This window comes from Crocodylus porosus, unplaced genomic scaffold, assembly GCF_001723895.1.
Source record: "Crocodylus porosus isolate Cpor-Errol unplaced genomic scaffold, CroPor_comp1, whole genome shotgun sequence".
Taxonomy (NCBI): domain Eukaryota; kingdom Metazoa; phylum Chordata; order Crocodylia; family Crocodylidae; genus Crocodylus; species Crocodylus porosus.
This window is the reverse complement of record NW_017728931.1, coordinates 125,451,420-125,465,507: the sequence shown is the minus strand read 5'-3', so window position 1 is coordinate 125,465,507 and position 14,088 is coordinate 125,451,420. Positions and strand designations below refer to the sequence as shown.

At 41.9% G+C, this 14,088-nt stretch overlaps 1 protein-coding gene and 1 long non-coding RNA gene across 13 annotated transcripts in view; one reads left to right on the top strand and one right to left on the bottom strand.

Moving 5' to 3' along the window:
- The window catches only part of LOC109315759, a 132,415-nt gene extending 124,132 nt beyond the window's left edge, over positions 1-8,283 (bottom strand). Inside the window, exon 1 of the long non-coding RNA XR_002102599.1 lies at positions 7,280-8,283. This is a non-coding gene — a long non-coding RNA (uncharacterized LOC109315759). The remainder of the gene's footprint in view (positions 1-7,279) is intronic.
- The window catches only part of MAGI2 (membrane associated guanylate kinase, WW and PDZ domain containing 2), a 1,214,455-nt gene that overhangs the window by 635,884 nt on the left and 564,483 nt on the right, over positions 1-14,088 (top strand). The gene's annotated exons all lie outside the window — the stretch shown is intronic.

Sequence of the window (14,088 nt, the reverse complement as noted above, 5' to 3'; positions counted from 1 at the left end):
GACCATGAGCTCTAACCATTAGGTACAATACCTCTTTTATTCAGTGTTGGAAAATGTTTAGGTTTTTGCTGAATGTGCTATTGCAAAGCATTTTGCAAAGGGAAATCTAGAGTCCTAGAACCCAACTATTGATGCTTATCATTGCTCACATGAGCAGGGGCATGCATTTGCAGCAGCACAAATAGTATTGACACAAATTTGTGCATTGATACATTATATGATGGATTGGGGTCAGTGTGGCCACTGCAGCCCTGGGATGGTGGAAGTGTCCAATTGCACCAAGAGTGCCTTCTTTAGATCACCACGTTTATTTTAAAAAGATTGCGTTAATGGATGCAGAGTGGGTGAATGTGACTGAGAAGTATTGCAGTGCTAAACTGCAATGTGACATGTATGCACCTAAGAGCATTATACCTTTTATATATAAAGAATGAGTAAAAATGCATCTAGAATGTCCAAGTCCCCTCAGTGTGTGCCTTTCACGTAGGCTCATTCAAAGCAAAGATGTGAGAAGTACTTTCTCAATCAGAGCAGTATCATTCATTTACCTCAGTGCAGTCCAGCTGTGAACTGGACTAAAAATCAGATTTTTAGGCCAGTGGAGAAGAGTGGGGAAAAAATTCTAGGGCTTACAAGTAATGCAGAGCAGTTGCCAGGCTGTGTGTTTGCCAGTAGTTCTAAAACAATTGCTATACAAAATGTTACATGTTCTAAGATGACCATGTTTTAGCTTTCAGAACTATTTGATCAATATGAATACTGTATTCTCAAAAATTAAACAGGCTTTTTCTCACGTTTATTTCAGCTTTGGAGGATTTTTGTTTTACGCCTCTGCTTCTGAAAAATGACTAAATGATATTTTGTTCTTTACATCCCTGTAGTGATCGGGATCGATTCGGGTACTGTACATTTACTTTTAAAGAGACAGTCCTGCCTGGAGGAGTTTAAAGTCTAAACAGGCAAAGCTAGAGATTAAGTCATAATTGATCAGATGTTGCCCAAGGTCATGCAGGAGACTTGAGACAGCAGATCTAGACCTACTACAGTCAGCACCTTTACCACAAAACCAACTTCCCTCTCATTAAAGGCTTTGTTCCTCTGTAGCTTTCATGGTTGTTTAGCTAATTTATTCTGCAGTAAATTTATCTAAGTGCTTGTCTAACTTCACCTCCTATAATGTGTTGGGTATAATATCTTGCTTATTTATGCAAAGAACTTACTTGCATTTTGGTCAGAGTTTTTGTATCTTAAACTTCTTCATGCCTAAGGATCCAAGTTCAGCTAAAGGTTTTGCATTGTATGCAATAATAAGCCATTATTTTTAGAGACAGCCTCATCTGTACTGATTTAGTGTAATAAATAACACTGGAACTGTAGCACAGATTGATGATAACATCTCTGACTGTTAAATGAGAAATGGATTATTGACTTTAAACAACATATAATTTAGTTTAACTGAGGCATGACCTTTGTGTACTTCTTTACCTCAGCTTACTTCTGTTTGAGTCCCACCGGAACAGATCAAAAGTGACTCTGCCAGGCTGGGGAAAATGCTCAAAGAACTGAAGGATACAGATGCTCTTCAGTTAAATTCAGGAAATGAAGAGGAAGATGCTGTAAGATAATGAAGGTCAACAGATGGCCCAGGAATTGGTGCTCTAAGAGACATTTTAGGATGTCAGCTAGTCTGAAGCAATTGTGGAAAGAGGACTCTAGTCAGTGAATTCCTCCTGAGGACATGGCGTGTTCAGGATTAGAACTGGGTACAAGGAGTTTTTAAAATAAGAAATGAGGCACAAGGCAGAGGAAGTTGGAGAAAGTTTTGCGATTTTAATGTAAGTTATGAGGGAAATCAAATAAATGGTGAGCACAACACTGAATGGAGTAATGCCAGTGGGTAAAGGGGTGCAAAACAAAGAGAAAGTGGATATGACTACACAAGACACTAAATGCACAGTGTATTAATTTTACTGCACATTAGCATGTCATGACAAAAGCAGTGCTAATGCACTAATCCACAGTAGAATTAGTCTACTGTGCATTAGCGTCAGAAAAAAAGACGTGCCAGCACTACTGTGGAGTAGCACTGGTTACTGTGTATTCAGTTGAGTACCTGTGATTACAGGTACTCAACTGAATGCTGAGTAACCACCACGCATTAATGGATGTGTAGACATGCCCAGTAAGAAGTAAACTGTTTACAGCAGTCATGAGGATGACGGAAGCAATACAATTAATGAATGAAAAACTACCCCATTCTATCTAGGAAACTGAAGGAGAACTGCTGAAATGTTTGTGCACTTGTGTAAGGATACTCTAACAAAATCTAGGAACTAGGACTACCATTGCAGGATGCCAAGGCAGATATTGTAAGATAAGAGACATGTGTAGGAAGAGCGGTTCTGGCTGGACCACAAGTATTGAAGGATATGCTCTGTTTTAGGAGAAAAATAAAGGTAAAAAAGATGATGGGAAATCCTATATGTTAATGAGAGGCTGTAAACAAGTGAGACGGAATAACATGGATAAAATGGCTTCTTTGGCTCACTGATTTTTGGGAACAAAAAAGTAAAGGAGGTTCTACTGGAGAAGAATTAGATATCAAAAATGATTTGCTATAGACTCTTAATGATTGGATTTGGATATACTGAGACTTCTGTGGTGTTATCACAGAGAAAGAACAGATGCTGCTAAAAATTGTCATTCTTTTTCAGATCAAAAGTGATGATGGACACTTCCTCCTTGGATCTCACAGAGGAAGACTAAGTCAATTGCTTGAGTTCATGCACAATGTTAGTGGCAGAGTAAGGGATTGAGTCTCCCAGGTTTTGGGCTTGTACCTTTGCCCACTCAGCCATCTCTTCTCCCTGTTTACAATGGCAAGGTTCGGTTATTGTTGGAGGTGATAGCCAATATACTTTTGATTTCCCACTACATAGTTACTATACCAACAAAAGGAGGAGGCTTAAGAAGTCTTGCTTTCAGTGAAGGCACTATGTATAAGGAAAAAGTGAGAGCCAGATGGAAATTTAAAGGTCCATTTACTCATAGAAATAAAGAAAAGAAGAAATAGTGCTTCAATCTATACATTGAGGACAGGGGAAGTAATCTTGATCCAACTCAAAACCAAATGAATATTTTTTTTCAGTTTTCAACAAAGATGATGGTATTGGACATGGTGCAAAGGCAGGGCAAATGACAAATGAAAATGGTAGTGGGAAATGGAAATCACCACAGATGAGGTGGAAGCAAAACTCATAGACTTTTGTGTTCAGGTTGGGAGATAATATCTATCCCAAAATGTGAAAGAACTGACACTTTGAAATTGTAATTCTGGGGACCAAGGATTTTTAAAAATTTTATCAAGCAGTGATTCTATCTGACTGAAGAATAACACATATGTGTCGCGCCCCGATGACCGGTGCACCCTTGACCTGCGAGCCTGGGTCGGCACGACCAGCTTGGAGTGAGGAGGGATTTATGACCGAACAGGTGGGGGTTAACGGCGAGCAGGAGTCAGATGATTTAAAGCGTGATGGTTACACAGAAAGTTTATTTTACTTACGCTACTGATGTGATGCAGCGTAGGCAGAGGAGTTGATTTATTCAGTTACAGCATGCAGATATCATGTTACCCAGCATTTACAGGGTGGGTAAGAGAGTTGCTTCCGAGTGATTCACACAAGCCATTGCAGTCTGCAGATTACCGAGAGTTCTTGACAAAGAAGACGGACGATGAAGATAAGACGGGACGGCAAGGACGGGGTTACGCTGAGATAAAGATCGGAGGCGGGGAGATGTTTGTAAGAGGCCACTTTACAAACAGTGTCTCCTGGGTGTGTGTGTGGAGAGTTCTCCACTTTGGGCAGAAGTTCTTTCAAAGTTATACTTGGCCAGGGTAGCCAATTACTACATGCCAGGCATGAATAATTAACAGGTTGGCACTTGTGCTCTCTTTGTTTGCTCACGTTTCATGCTAGCAGCCCATCCTTCAAGAAAGGGGGGACCCTTCTTTTAGTTTAGGTGGTACTGAGCCTGTTTGGTCACAGGAGGGTGAGCATAGTACATTATTTAATTTTACAACTTCACTAAAGTTAGCTAATCTCGTTACTATAGGTACTTTATCTTTCATGCTGGGCTGTCAAGGTCAGTTTCTCTCTCTCATATGGGAGCTCAAGTGATTTGAAATGAGGCATAGACAGGGATCTATATATGCAGTACTGTTACAAACTAAAAAATAATAGTGTGAGACTACAATTACAGAGTTTGTTGTGTTAGTCTCTGACCTTTTGCCATCTGACCTTTTGCCATCAGCATCTGAAATCAAAGACTTTAATCTTTGACAATATGGTATCTTGATAAAGAGAGGAGGTAAAAGGTGATCTGGGCAAATATAGGCCCAGTAGTTTAACCTCGAAAGACAAGTCTCTAGAACAAATTTTGAAGGGAAGAATAATTAAAAATAAAAAGGGGTAAAATGAAAATGGGAAAACAAATAGCATGGATTTATCAAAGGTAGATCATAACAGAAAAAGTACTGGTGAGATCTCAGCAGGAATACCATGTACAGTTCTAGTCTCACACATATTCAAAAAAGATTAATTCAAACAGGAACAGATGAAAACGAGAGCTTCCGGGATCACTGGGGGAGCAGAGAACCTGTCTGACAAGAGGAGGCTAAAAGCTTGCAGTATTTAGCATAGCAAAATGAATGGACAGAGAGGAAGTCATTATCCCTCTGTTGTATTTAGAGAGAGTAAGCACCCTGAGGGAATGGAAGGGAGGGAAAGAGGACTGTTTAACTAGAGGACATTGCTGGCCCAAGAACAAATGTGCATCAGCTAGCAGTGAAAGAATTTAGGCAGGAAATTAGGCTGTATTCTGACAATCAGCAAAGGGAAGTACTGGAACAGCCTTCCATTAGGAATAATGGGGGCAACAGCTTAATTAGTTTTAGTAGGTTTTGAAAAGTTTGCAAAAGTGATTTTAGGACTTGGTTGCCTGAAACAATAGATCCTGATACTTAGACTCTTCCAGTGTCATGTCACATGTTTTTTAAGTTCCTTTACATCAACAGCCTTAATCCAGGTATGGTAAAGTAAGGTAGATGTGGTTGCTAGCCTCGGTCAATCACCATTTATTAAACAAGCTGTTACAATGTGCATTTGGATATGCCATAGGCTGTACAAAAAGTGTGCATTAAATTATTTCTATTAGTAATTATGCATGGTTAGTCTCACCAGCACTCAAGAGAAGCTAGTTATTCCTCCAGTAGGGAAACAAATATGCAGATTTTCCTGCCCATAGTTAGGTTGCAAGTCAGTGATGAAAACAGGGTTAGAAATCAGTTGTTTCTGGATCTCAGTTTTGCTTTCTCCACTGGCCCATACTATCTTTTAGTTGATGATTAAGAAATGGGGGTTAGGATGAACTGTACTCTCCTACTTTTAAGTTCAGTGGAATTGGACTATTTCACTTCTGTTGCTTTAGTCACCTGGAGCACCATTACCTATGCAGTATTTATTGTGAAGCTGCAGGGTTGAGACTATGTAATTTATGGATAGGGAAGTCAGTACTGCTAATTTCAAATAGTAATCAAATTATAGGTGTGCAAACCAAGATCTCAATAAAGAAATAACAAACTCAAAAGATATTGGAGAGCAGATGGAAATCCAAATAGAAAAATCTATAATAGGACATAAGGATGCAAATTACCCAGAGCAGAGTTTTTCCACACTTAAATGTAGTTCCTCATGTCATAAAGAGATATATACATAAAATACAATCTGTTGAAGTATTTGTATTGAAATCACAATTTCTAAGCAGAAGAACTTGGAATGCTTTCAGAATCAATGAATATGTATGTCATTGTTACCTTTTGTGCAAAGATACAAAGGAAGGTGGGAAAAACTCTATTTGGTGTGTGAAGTCACAATTTTACATTTAACATCATTGTCAGGGTTTTTTATATGAACGTATATGAAATTATATCCATTGTACAACCCATTAAATAGACAGCATTAGAGTAGGTTATGGATAATCTTTAAATGGATATGAGCCCTTATTTAAGTCAATGGAAAACTTTCCATTGTATTCAGTGGACGCAGGTCTTTCTCTACCATTAATCCTCTGAAGGATTAAAGGTAATTGTGCCTCTGAAGCAGAAAGCCTGGCAGGAGGGCCTGTAGATGGTTCTGGACAGCATCTCTTCAGTGAATCATAAATAGACAAAATAACCTCATGGACTGTACTCTTGTCCTTATACTAATATAGTTCAGTGTAAAAAGAAAACTATTCCTGAAAATTTCTCCGTGATTGTCATATTATCAAAAAATGTCACGATCAAAGATCATTGGACTAGCATGGTGAGAAGGCATCGTAGTTTCTATATTAATGATACACAAAGGAGTGATGTGGTCACATCAGACTGCCTATGACTCCCCAGCTGAGCAAGCAGAATACCCATAACAAGACATTGTAACTGCTCTGCCATTGCACCCATTACTGGTGTGATAAACCCTATGTAATTACTGGCGGACAGTAAACATCAAGAATGACCATTTAGGAAATCATCTCTACATTGCAAAATGTGTTGATTTAACCTTATTTATGTGACTCTTAGACGCCTATCCTTTATTTCTTCTTCACAGTCCCTCTAAGGTGCCACCTACCCTACCTTCTGCCTGCCTTCAGACTAACATGGTTTATCACCTCTCTGCACTCCATTTTTTTTCTCTCCCATACTATATTCAGGCATTGGAGTTTGCTTGGCCTTCCCCTAGAGTACATAATTGGAACTGGAGTCATCAATCCTGGCAAAGGCCTGTAGAGATCTCAGAAAAGGCAGGCAGTGTCTGTTCTAGCAGATGGTACTGCCTATAGATCAATTAGAGCATACATGCAAAAATGAGATTGCTTATCTCTCTCTATATATATACACACCAGAAAAAAATCTAGGAACAGCCAAGGGTTTCGTCGAATTTAACCCTATGACATTGATTTGCAACCTGTGGTCCGCAGACCCCTGGGTGGCCACAGACTACGTCTAAGAGGTCTGTGAAAGGTGACTATTATCAATCAAAAGTATGAGAATACCTGCACTAATAATTCAAAGAGTCCATACCTCTATTCAGAATTTCCAAAGAGGTCTGCAAATGAAAAAGGTTGAAAACCAATGCCCTAAGAGCTATAAAAGGAACAGTAAAATAGCACGCATCCCAGTTCTCAAAGGAAGAGAATCAGGAGGGAGAAAAAATAAACAATGTAAAACATTATTCACATGTTGGATGGTAGCCATGGGATCCTACAGGGATGTGCTCCAGGGAAGAGGGTGACAGAGATGATTTCTGTTGCTCTCTTTGAGCAAAGGATATCTGTGTCTAACACTGCAGAGAATGCCAATTATTAAGTAGCCTATTTAATTATTAATAGAGCTGATAAATATTTAAACATGACCTAAGTACCTGCAAAGCTTTAACATTTAAAATTAAGCTAATTCTCAGCTACATTAAACTAGATCCTAGTCCTTTGGCTCCTTCTCCTGGCAACAGTTTAGCACCAAACAGGCAGATAGGACCCTCTGATGTAGGGTGAATTCTAGCAGAATGTCAGTCTTGACCCTTCTCCTCTTCTCCCCTACAGCGTGACAGGCTTTCCTGGTGGGCCATTACATGAGCATGTAAAAGAGCAGGATCGCTAGCAATCTGTGACCACCAGAGGAATCCCCAAGAGACTACCCTAGCCCATTCATCTTCAAAGTATCCTTTCAGCCACACTAATTTAGGTCAATCAAGCTATAGATTGGGCAGGTAGGTAGATGCCTTAGACCCACATTTTCCTATCACCATAATTTGGTTTTGCCTCAGGCACAGATTGCTGATCTCAGGGTTCCAACCTAGGAGATCAAAAAGTTCAGAAATCAGATCCAGATTTTTTAAATATGTTTAGGGCAGGACATTTGTGATTCTTTTGTCTGGGAGGAAAATGTAAGGAAATGTCTAATCCTATTTAAAATGCAAATGCCAATGTTACAAACACCTTTATCACCAAGTGTAAATGGAAAGAGAGCATTTCCCAGGGTTTAAACAGTGTGAACACTCCTGCAATGTCCTGATTTAGAACATTAGTAGCACACTGTTTGAAAGACCTTCAGTAATGAAGTACCAGAGTTGATCTCACATTAGTTGGACTAGAGAGTCCTATCTGCCTGATTAACTCCAAAGGAGCCAGCAGAAGTCAGTAGAATTCTCTGAGATTTATATCAAAGGAAATGAATTTGAACAAGTTTGGTCACTGTCAAGCATTCCTTTACTTCTGCCTGGTTTCAGTAGCTGTGGGTCTTGCCGTGACAAAGATTGCCTTTGCTTTCATCAAAGGTTAATTATTCTACAGAAGTTGAGTAAAGTAAGTGGTACTGCTGAAGCTACAGTTAGTTGCTAGATCCTTGCTGAGCAACAAATGAATATTTTTTACTAAGCCCCTTATGTGATATTTATGTCCTCAACCTAAAAATAAAAGGTTATTGAATGGAAGAATTAGGATATACATATCATAGAATCATAGAATCACTGAGTGGGAAGGGACCTAGACAGATCATCAAGTCCGACCCCCTGCCATGGGCAGGAAGGAGCACTGGGGTTGGCAAGGGTCATAAGACCCCAGCCAGGTGCTTATCCAGTCTCCTCTTGAAGATCTCCAGGGAAGGTGAGAGCACCATCTCTCTGGGAAGCCTACTCCAGGCTCTGGCCACCCTTACAGTGAAGTAGTTCTTCCTAATGTCTAACCTAAACCATCCTCCCTCAGCTTGTGCCCGTCATTCCTGGTGACTCCAAGGGGGGCCCTGGTGAACAGACTTTCCCCAAGTCCCTGCTGGTGACCCCTGATAAGGTTGTAGGCAGCCACAAGATCCCCCCTCAGTCTCCTCTTGCGGAGACCAAAGAGATTCAGGTCCCTCAGCCTCTCGCAGGGCTGGCCACGGAGGCCCCCAACCATACGAGTGGTCTCCTCTGGACCGTCTCCAGGTTCTCCACATCCTCCTTGAAGTGCGGCACCCAGAACTGGACACAGTACTCCAGCTGTGGCCTGACCAGCACCTCATAGAGGGGGAGCAAGACCTCTCCGGACCTGTTAGTGATGCCCCTGTTGATGCAGGACAGTGCGGTTGGCTCTGCCTATTGGTTTGTCACATTGGTGACTCATATTCATCCTGGAGTCAATCCTGACTCCAAGATCCCTCTCTGCTGCTGAGAGGATCAGCCCATAATCTATAACCATAATGCTGGTTCCCTCTCCCCAGGTGCAGCACCCTGCACTTGTCCTTGTTGACCGACCCCTGGGGGACTCCACTGCCCACACCCTCCCAGGTCAGCATCAACCCATCCACCACCATCCTCTGAGTGCACTCCTGGAGCCAGTTTGCCACCCATGTGACTGTGCATTTGTCAATGCCACAGTCCCTCATTTTGCCCACCAGAATTGAGTGGGACACTGTGTCGAAGGGCAATATGTTTGATATCCACATTACTTTTCAACGCAGGTGAGCGCAGGCCTCTGGAGCATTAGGCTCAAGTTTCATAGATCATAGAATTAGAGAAATTAAGGGCTGGAAGGAAGCTCAAATGTTCATCGAGTCCAACCCTCCTGCTCTGGGCAGGAATACTGCTGAGATCTAATGAGCCCAGCAAGGTGTCTGTCCAGTCTCGTCTTGAAGACTTCCAAGGTTGGGGACTGCACTGCCTCCTTGGGAAGTCTATTCTGGACCCTTACCATAAAGAAGTTCTTCCTTACATCCAACCTGAAACCATCCTCTAACAGTTTATGGCCATTGCTTCTTGTGCTGCCCTGGGGTGCCCTAGTAAATAGTTTTACTCACAGCTCCCAATATTCATCCCTTACATACTTATAGATGGTCACCAAGTCCCTCCTTGGTCTTCCCTTCTCCAGGCTGAACAGTCCCAGTTCCCTTAGTCTTTTCTCATAGGGTTTGTCCTCCAGGCCGTTAATCATTCTTGTGGCCCTTCTCTGGACCCTTTCAAGATTCTCCACATCTTTTTTGAAGTGCAGCACCCAGAACTGGACACAGTACTCCAGCAGGGGCCTCACCAGCACCGAGTAGAGAGGAACTATCACTTCCTTAACCCTGCTCGCAATGCATCGACTAATGCACCCCGTGAATCTGTGTGGATTTTATGCTTTCTCTGTGAATTCATAATGGTATGAATCTCTGTAGATTGTGAACACCTACCAGGAGGAAGAATTTGCTTCTACATCATTAGGAGTCTTTCAGTTATTGAGATTAAAATTTCCTCCATAATGAGCCCATATGTGTTTAGCAGAACTTGGCTTCTAAGGTACTTGTGAGTCTCTCAGGACAGAATTTACTCCTTACTATGGAGTTTTAAAGTCTACTCTGTTTTTTTAAACCAGGGTTTGGGGATATATGTTCCCTTTTCTTCTGCCAGTTCTAGGAAACAAATGTAGACAAATCTGATATATTTTCACTTTTTAAAAGGAAGGGAGAAAGCAGTGATAATTAACATCATAATTCAAGTTACAAGTAATTGCTCTTGAATGACTGCAAAGAGCTGTTATTCATTTGATTATCATAGTAGGTTTTTATATATCAAATCAATAGTCATGAGACTGATCACATAACACTTTTTATTTAGATTTCTGAATCACTAATAAGATTGAAAATTCATAGAATCATGGAAAATTAGGGTGGAAGGGACCTCTGGAGGTCATCTAGCCTAGCCCTCTGCTCAAAGCAGGACCATCCCAACTATAATGTCCCCAGCTTTATCTTCCATTTCTGGATAAAAACATCCAGACAAAACTTGTGACAAGAGTGCTTGTACAACTGACTGTCTCTGTCTTGGGGGATTGGATTGTCTGTATTGATTATTTCCTCTCCTTAGTCTGTGGTTTTGTAGGTGTTAATCCTTGCTAATTAACTCATTATCTAGTAGCTATTCAGTACTGTGTATTGAGCTGGTCCCTGAGTGAATCATGATTGCTTGGTAACTGGTAACACAGTAGTTTACCAGCCAAGCCTGCAGTAGTTCCCCCCACCCGCCCCCACCCTGTGCCCCAAGACAGACACAGTTGCACAAGCACCCATGACATGAGTTTTGCCTGTCAGCAGCTAGAGGTGCAGGGCCCCAAAACCCAGAAGCCCTGCACCGATCTCCTCGACAGCTGGCAGGCTTCATGGCCACAGGAGAGGCTAGCAGGCCTGCAGCTTTCACCCTCATGTGCCTTAACACACACAGTGTCACCCATGTCATGAGTTTTGCTTGTCCACAGCTTGAGGTGCAGGTTCCCCAAACCCCTGCACTTATATCCTTGAAACTTGGCAGGCTTTTGTGGCCTGACCAGGGGCTGCCACCCCTGCAGTTTTGACCCCACTGTGGCTTAACACATATACATGATGAGTTTTGCTTTTAAGAATTTGGGATACATTTCCTCCCAAACCCCTGCACCGATCTTCCTGAAACACAGCAGGCTTTATGCTCTCAGCAGTGGCTACCACTCATGCACATTTTATCCAAATAAGACAAAAAACAACAAACTTATGGCTAGTTCATCAATTCCCCATTATACCGTATGGCCGGTTCTCCAAGGCAGCTCTGAAGCTTCAGAGCCACTTTGGCTGGATCGAAACGGAAAACCGATCCGGAGCTGCAGATTGGATCCCTGGCATCCAAAGTGGCCGGAGCTGAAGCCAGATCAAATAACTGCCTACTTGTACAGGTCTACTGGTTATTATTAACCTCTACATTGACCTAAGTAATTCAACCCTGCAGACAGAGCAGTGAAGGGAATTGGATCACTTCAGTACTACATTATTGATGCATGCACATACAACTTGCATAGCTCGCTAATTAGGTCCTCATACATGCATTCAAAGAAGGGTGTGTTTTGGATTTTTTGGTTGTTGGCTTTTTTTGCTGTACCTCAGTTTAAATGTTCTTAGCTGCATGTACATTTCTAACTGGCTGCCACCTTACCATAAAAAGAGGAAAAAGGAAAGGGCATTGAATGGCTCAGTGGTTAAATTAAAACAGTATTTCACTTCAAGTTACTGGTTTCTGTTGTTCACCCTTCTGGGGATATGACAGCAGCTACGTGACAGGCAAATAGGCTTGTCATCATGGAAAAGGCAGAGCTGTCTAGCGCTCAAGATCCTTCAGTTCTTTTCCTGGCTCTGCCATTTACCTTTCTGTGTGACCTTGGGTAAGCAAACTTCTGTATCTCAGGTTATGCTTCTATAAATATAACAGTTGAGCTATGGTAACTGCTGTAGTGAAGCTGAGTTAGTGGTTGTAGAATGCTCTGGACCTTGGATTAAAGGCTTTGCAGAAGTGGCTAGGCATTGTTGTGTAACCATGCACTGACAGAAAAAACAAAGCTAAAGCTGCCGAGAAGTTTCTCCTTTCCTTCCAGAATGCTAAGTCACCAAAACTCAAATCTCCAAAAAACAAGGTATAAATTTAAATTCCTGAAAGCCAGAAAATGCATAGCTAAGATGGACAGCTGCAGAACTTGAGCTCGGGGTGCCTCGATATTCACAGAGCGCACATACTTCCATTCAGCTCGTGCTTGGACTGGAAGAGACACAGCAGTCCCTCTCCCCATCCCCAGCTCCTGGCTTGCATGGAGAGGTAAGGTGAAGGGATCAGACTTGCCCCTGAAGGGAAGAACCCTCTTCCCAGATCCCAGATTCCTCATGGGAATCTCTTCAGGAGTCCTCAGGGGAGCTGAGCCCTACCAGATCTTTGTATACACTCACATGGGCTGACAGAAACCTCTGTCCTTAATCCTCTCACTCCCCTTGCCGCCACCTGTATATATCCCCTACCACCTAGCTCATTTATCATCCTTCCCTCGCTGTGGCCTCAAACACCTTTCCGTAGTTCCCTTACTCTTCTACCCCCTTCTCCCCTACTAAACAGTTGCACTTATCATGGTTTTTCAAAGACAGATTAGGCCCTTGTGTAAATCAGGTTTCTTTTCTCAAAATGTAAAGAAAACCAGAGAAGATAGTAGGCACATGCCTACAGACAGAGTTTGCCTAGGTTGAGAAGTTAAATTGCCACAGCAGGTCCCTTTGAATTACACAGATAGTATTAAAGCAGCTTGACTAGAAATCTTCTTATCTAGCCTTTCTGCATATATTCATCACAATCTGTGTGTTGTATGTGCATACGTGTGATAATCCAGAGAGGCTAATTCTTCTTTTAATATTTTATTCATTATTGTTTACTAGAGGGGCTGCTAGATAAATGATGGCCAATTTTGATCAGTTGAGGGAGTGGTAGAATTTATACGGTCAGAGTGGGCATCATAAAATACTACTTTTAATTTGGGGAAAGGGACTGTAGCTGGGGTATCCTTTCCTCAATGATCTTGCATTAGGATCACTAGCCCCCCTCTTCCTGCTTGTACCCGTATGATAGAAAAAAATAAAAGAGAACGAAGTAAGAATGCAGATTTCACAGCACTTACAATTGACCTTCAAGCAGAGAGCAGTTCTCAGTGTTGACTATCACAGGAAATACACTCTGCTATAATAATGGAGAGAGAAGGGATGTTACTTGTTAGTGTACTTCATCGTGAGGTGAAAAAGATAGCACTATAGCAACAGAATCAGTCAAATTCAGGGAAAGGAGGCAATTTTTTGTAGATATATGCAAAATTATATGTAATATTTTCCCCAAAAAGCAACAGAAGGAATAGCCGTGTATTAGAGACATGTAAAAGATATGAATATATCACATCAACTCATTCTTCAAGATTCAGTAAGACAGTGATCAGGGGGTAGCAGGGCAGGCCCTACAAGGAGAGGCGACGGGACCTGAACCTGTTCAGCCTCCACAAGAGAAGGCTGAGGGAGATGTAGTGGCCTGTTACAAACTAGTTAGGAGGGGACCAGCAGGCATTGGGGGAGTTCCTGTTCCCCCAAGCACTGCCAGGAGTGACTAGAAATAACAGTCACAAGCTGGCAGAGGGTAGATTCAGACTAGACATCAGGAGGCGCTACTTCATGGTCAGGGCGGCTAGGATCTGGAACCAACTTCCAAGCGAAGT